This window comes from Podarcis muralis, chromosome W, assembly GCF_964188315.1.
Source record: "Podarcis muralis chromosome W, rPodMur119.hap1.1, whole genome shotgun sequence".
Taxonomy (NCBI): Eukaryota; Metazoa; Chordata; class Lepidosauria; order Squamata; family Lacertidae; genus Podarcis; species Podarcis muralis.
In genome coordinates, this window is record NC_135674.1 from 16,600,897 (window position 1) to 16,606,737 (window position 5,841).

The following is a 5,841-nucleotide window of genomic DNA, read 5'->3' on the forward strand; positions in this document are numbered from 1 at the left end:
ATGCGGTATTCGCCCGGGGCCTTCTTAGGGACAATTCCTAACGGCGAAATGTGTAAACCCTCGAACGGAGGTTCCATGAAGGGGCCAGCTACCCTCCCAGCCATAATTCCCTTATGTATTTTCTTTTTAGCGATATCTGGCATATCCTTTACAGATTTCTGGTTTGGGGGGTTCCCGGAGGGATTCTAAATCCAAGGGAAAACCCCTCCCAAAGGTACCTAGTGGCTTGCTTGTTTGGGTATAAATCAAGGAGGATTTTTAGCAGTTGCAATTTAATTGGTGAGGAGGCCAGACCGAGGGCAGTATTAATACCGGTTTCCAGCCGCACCCTCGGAGGATCCCGGGGCACCTCGATTTCCTTGGTGGAAGTGCCCCCTGCTGCCCCGAAAGGGCTGCTTACCTTTAAAGCAAGATGTGTCTGGATGGTTGCCTAGGCACTTTTCACATTTGTGCAGGTACTTACAGTTTGGCCACATACACATCCCTCTGTTATACTCCCAGCACTGCCTACGACGTTTTGACTCGAACTTACCAGACTTAAATGAGTCCTGTGGCTTCTTTTCCACGTATGAACCCACATGCTCCATCCAATAGTTCTGGTCCCTCAGGTCCCAGCGGGTAGTAGGCAGCAAAGAAGCATTTCTGCTGAAATCTTCATCATACGTTAAGGCGGCTGCCTCCCCAGCCAGAGCAAAGGCCCTTCGTACGTGGGCCATGTAGGCAACTAAATGCATGGCGCGTTTGGGGTAACATGCGCAAATTACGCCCATGAAGACCTGAAACCCTGTCCAGCCAGTTCTCAAAATTGCGTTCTGCCTGTGGTGTCCTATACCTTCGTTTCCCGTAAGTACGCTTCTTTTCCCCCTTCCCTGAGACCTTAGCTGGTGGAAGCAGGGTGAAAATATCCACATAATCCCCGTTAAGAATCTTGGCCCTTTTCCTTTTGGATAGGTGATTTCCCAAAATGAAATCAGTGGAAACATTAGTGGACGTTTTCACGTCCTCCACCAAAGCACCTCCCTTACATTCCAAGGACCCATTAAATGTCTTACGATGGCAATTAGCCCTCCGGTCATGAACCCATAACGGGACCCCAGAAATTTCTTCCCCCAGACTCCAAGGGGGCGTCACTGTCGGAATCTGATGAGGAAGTACCTGATTCATCCTCAGTGTCGGAAGGCTTACTTTTCTTACTCTTCTTCGCTGTGTGTTTCTTCTTTGCCTTTCTCTTTCCTCCCTGCACCTCACTGACGTCAGGGGTCATCTCAGCGGTTGTGGGTGTTACTTGTTGTGCCTGCGCATTATCCTCTGAAGATGATCCTGATCCCCCTTCGGTGGGTGTAGGCTGAGACAGTAGCTCCTGCAATATACTAGGAACATCTATAATCTGCTGCTGAGGAATAGAGCGATTAGACCTAGTGGAATGTGTCCTGCCACCCGTGGAACTGGGCCTAGACTTTTGTGTGCGCGACGACTGTGAGCGTGTGTGAGGGCGACTACCCGTGCTGCTCCCAGGCTGTGCAGCACTTAAACTGGAGGCTGATGTACCTGGGCACTCCTGGTTGCTAGGGAGGGTGTCTGGAATGCAATCCTGCGTACCTGCTATTGGCGCAGGGGGCCCTGTGACCCTCAGCCTGCATTGTAGAAAAGAATTGTGCAAAGGCCTGTGGGTTGCAAGGCATGGCAGGGGTTTGCGTACCGGACCCGCCTCCATTGGGAGAGGGTGCCTGTGGGTTGCCCCTGGAAGCTGTGGCACCACTGAGCTTATGCACTGACCACCTAAAACAGTTATTGTTGTGTCGGTGCTATTAGTTCAGTATTGTCCACACTAGCCTCCCAAAACAGTTATTGTTGTGGTGGTGCTCTTAGTTGAGTGTTATCCACACTAGCCTACAGCAGCTCAAAGGTTGCTAAAGTTTTTTATTTTGCTGGGGTTCCGACCTTGCTATTATAACTGACACCACAACAGGATTTTAACTATTCACCCGAAGCACTTACTACGGGTCCGCTTGTGCCCTGCTTGATGAGGAACAAGCCCTTTATGAGCTAGGCACTGCACTATAACACTTTAAATTTAATCCCCTAAGCACGGTAATTAAAACAGAAGCACCCAAAAGTTCTCAAACCACATGCACAAATTAAATGAAATAATATATACTTTCTGCTTGCCACAAAGGAAACTTAAAAATTAAATTAAAAGCAAGTAAATTAAATGGCCGTTGTGTATGAAGCTCAGAAAATTACACAATAACTTATACCCAGAAAGCACTCTCTGTGCAAGCGAAACAGCACTTATCAAATACAACACTAGGCACTTTATGCGCAAGGCACTAAGGAAACACACTTTAAAATAAGCCACCATACACGCTAAAACAATCCACTAAGCAAGGTCTGCAACAGGGCAAGGCACTAGGCAACAGCACTTTAAAATTAAGCCACCATATGTGCTAAATCAATCCACTAAACACAGTCTGTGCCAGGGATACTTTATGAGCAAGGCACTAACCAATTTATTGTTGCCAAAAGGTTTTAAACCCCACCTTTATAGTGAGTTATAATTAAGGAAGTTGCCCAGCGGTATCAGAAAGTGACCCCCAAATACTGTGAACTGACAAAATTAATTAACTTTGCTTGGTGCCTCCCTAGAATAAACCCTGTGACATGCTAGCTTCAGGCTATGCAACACTTATTACCGCTGGGGCTGCTGGGCCATGTGTGCCACACCTAAAATGGCCACGTTGATACTGTATCACGTGCCGCATGCCTCACCTAAGATGGCCGCCGCTGCAACTGGGCCACATGACTACCTCACAATGGGAACCCCCAGATATGTGCGACCAAGCTATCACAACAGCCTCCCACCAAGGCGTATTGCTAAAACACAAGCCTCCACTCACCCCCAATTGCCCGCACCTCCCTCAGGTTCAAAAACCCCAAGATAAACTACACCTCCCACGAGCGCTGCAGCGGCTCGCGTGCAAATGTCCTGGGCAGGCGTGCTGGAGGCACCCGATGGAGGGATCTGCTCTGGTGCTGCGGGGAGGGAAACACGGCGAGGCGCAGCTCGCTGCGGTGGAACCGGCGGCTTGGGATCCCTGCGGGATGGGAGCAAAGCCGGAAGCTGCCTGCAGAGCAGAGCGGTCAGGGATTGCACACCTTAGCCCCTTCTTTCCGTTCCTGCATGTCGTGGCGCTGTTAGCTGCGGGGGGAAACCAGCAGCCAAGGTTCCCGGTTAAGTGAGCTCCGAGCCGAACGTGCCTTAGCTCCTTCTTTCTGTCCCTGCACGTCGTGGCGCTGTTAGCTGCGGGGAAAACCAGCAGCCAAGGTTCCCGGCTAAGTGAGCTCCGAGCCGAACACTGTCAGCAAAGTGGACGGGATTGTGCTCCCAGGTCCTTTCTGATCCACGCGCTGTGATCACTGGCCTCGCAACCTGAAGGAGAAAAAACGGAGAGAACAGGCAGAAGATCTCCAATGCAACAAAAAAACCCCGAAAACACGACCAGAGAGCTAACAGTAAACCAAAGCAGCTGAGAAAACCAAAGCAGCTGAGCGGCCAAAGAGGGAAATCCTCGGCCGCGCTTGCCTTACATGAGGCAAGCCACACCCCCTGAGCCAGCCGATTGGCTGGCCCGGGGATGACACGGCCGAGGATTCCCCAGATCGCGTGGGGCTGGGATCCAGCCTCCACGCACACATGTTGGGGGTGTGAAGCCCGCAACACCACCTCCTCCCCAGGTCAGAAGTGGCTTTCTTGCATTTCCTTTTCATTGGGATGGTTTTTGTTGCTGCCTCCTGTATAATGTTGCGAGCCTCCACCCATAGTTCTTCAGGCACTCTGTCCACCAAATCTAAATCCTTAAACCTGTTCCTCACTTCCACTCTGTATTCATAAGGCATTTGATTTAGATTGTATCTTACCGGCCCAGTGGTTTTTCCTACTTTCTTCAGTTTAAGCTTGAATTTTGCTATAAGAAGCTGATGATCTGAGCCACAGTAAGCTCCAGGTCTTGTTTTTGCTGACTATATCGAGCTTCTTCATTTTTGGCTGCAGAGAATATAATCAATCTGATTTCGATGCTGCCCTTCTGGTGATGTCCATGTGTAGAGTCGTCTCTTGTGTTGTTGGAAAAGAGTGTTTGTGATGACCAGCTTGTTCTCTTGGCAGAACTTTATTAGCCTTTGCCCTGCTTCGTTTTGAACTCCAAGGCCAAACTTGCCAGTTGTTCCTTTTATCTCTTGATTCCCTACTTTAGCATTCCAATCCCCTATAATGAGAAGAACATCCTTCTTTGGTGTCATTTCTAGAAGGTGTTGTAAGTCTTCATAAAGGTAAAGGTAAAGGGACCCCTGACCATTAGGTCCAGTCGTGACGGACTCTGGGGTTGCGGTGCTCATCTCGCTTTATTGGCCGAGGGAACCGGCGTACAGCTTCCGGGTCATGTGGCCAGCATGACTAAGCTGCTTCTGGCGAACCAGAGCAGCGCACGGAAATGCCATTTACCTTCCCGCTGGAGCGGTACCTATTTATCTACTTGCACTTTGACATGCTTTCAAACTGCTAGGTTGGCAGGAGCAGGGACCGAGCAATGGAAGCTCACCCCGTCGTGGGGATTCGAACCGCCGACCTTCCGATCGGCAAGTCCTAGGCTCTGTGGTTTAACCCAAAGCGGCACCCACGTAGAATTGGTCAATTTCAGTTTCTTCAGCACCAGTAGTTGGTGCATAAACTTGGATTACTGTGATGTTAAAAGGTCTGCCTTGGATTCGTATCGAGATCATTCTATCATTTTTGAGATTGCATCCCAGTACAGTTTTCGCCACTCTTTTGTTGACTATGAGGGCCACTCCATTTCTTTTACGGGATTCTTGCCCACAGTAGTAGATATGATGGTCATCCGAACTGAATTCGCCCATTCCCGTCCATTTTAGTTCACTGATGCCCAGGATGTCAATATTTATTCTTGCCATCTCATTTTTTACCACATCCAACTAACCAAGGTTCATGGTTCTTACATTCCAGGTTCCTATGTGTCAGGGCCGCCTCAGGTCCCAGCTCACAAGAGACCAACGCCAAGTCCACTTTATTTACAAAAGTCTTTATTGAAGTACATTGTTTGTTCCACAGCCGAGGCGCGCAGCCCCACGTCTGTTACGCTTAGACCGCTGAAGTCCCCTCTGAATCAGTCCCGCCTCTACACCAGTTTAAGAGGCTTGTGCTGGTCCACCTCTTCCTGTCCTTCCTTTTCCGCAGGGTCTTTCTGCCCCCCTGGGTTCCTTCCCTCCTGGATTCCCCTGACGCTGAGTCCCCAGACGCCTGCTCCCCCCTCCTCCGTGCTTTGGGACCAGGCTCCTTCTCCGGGCTCTCCGCATTTCCGCGCGCCTCCACATTTGAACTTGGCGCGCGTTCGCTACCTCTGACCTTCCTCTTGACAGTTACACTACTCTCTGTACTACTCTCCGCCCCTTCCGGCAGGACGTCTTGCCACGATCTCCTTCCCCTCTCTGCTTCCTGCTCTGCTTCGTCTGTCACACTGGGAACTCCACCCTCTTCACTCCGTTCCGGCGGGGAAGCCGGCCCCGATCTCCAACTCCCACTCGGGGTTCCCCTGCTGCTCCCCTGCTCCTGACGAGTCCCCCCTGTGGCTCCCCTTGGCCTGACCAGGGGCGCCCCCTTTTGGGAATCCTCCGATTCACTTGAAAGACTCATGGAAACCCTCAAGTCATTGTCATCCTCCTCCTCCTCGTTCCGGGATTCTTCCCCCTCGCTCTCAGTCTCCTCCCTCATCTGTGCCTCTCTCCCTGAACCCCTGACACTATGCAATATTTTTCTTTACAGCATTG

General features: G+C 50.7%; 1 pseudogene; it reads right to left on the bottom strand.

Moving 5' to 3' along the window:
- Nucleotides 1-305: 305 nt before the first annotated feature.
- On the bottom strand, nucleotides 306-1,264 carry LOC144326312 (uncharacterized; annotated as a pseudogene).
- Between the last annotated feature and the right edge of the window lie 4,577 nt (nucleotides 1,265-5,841).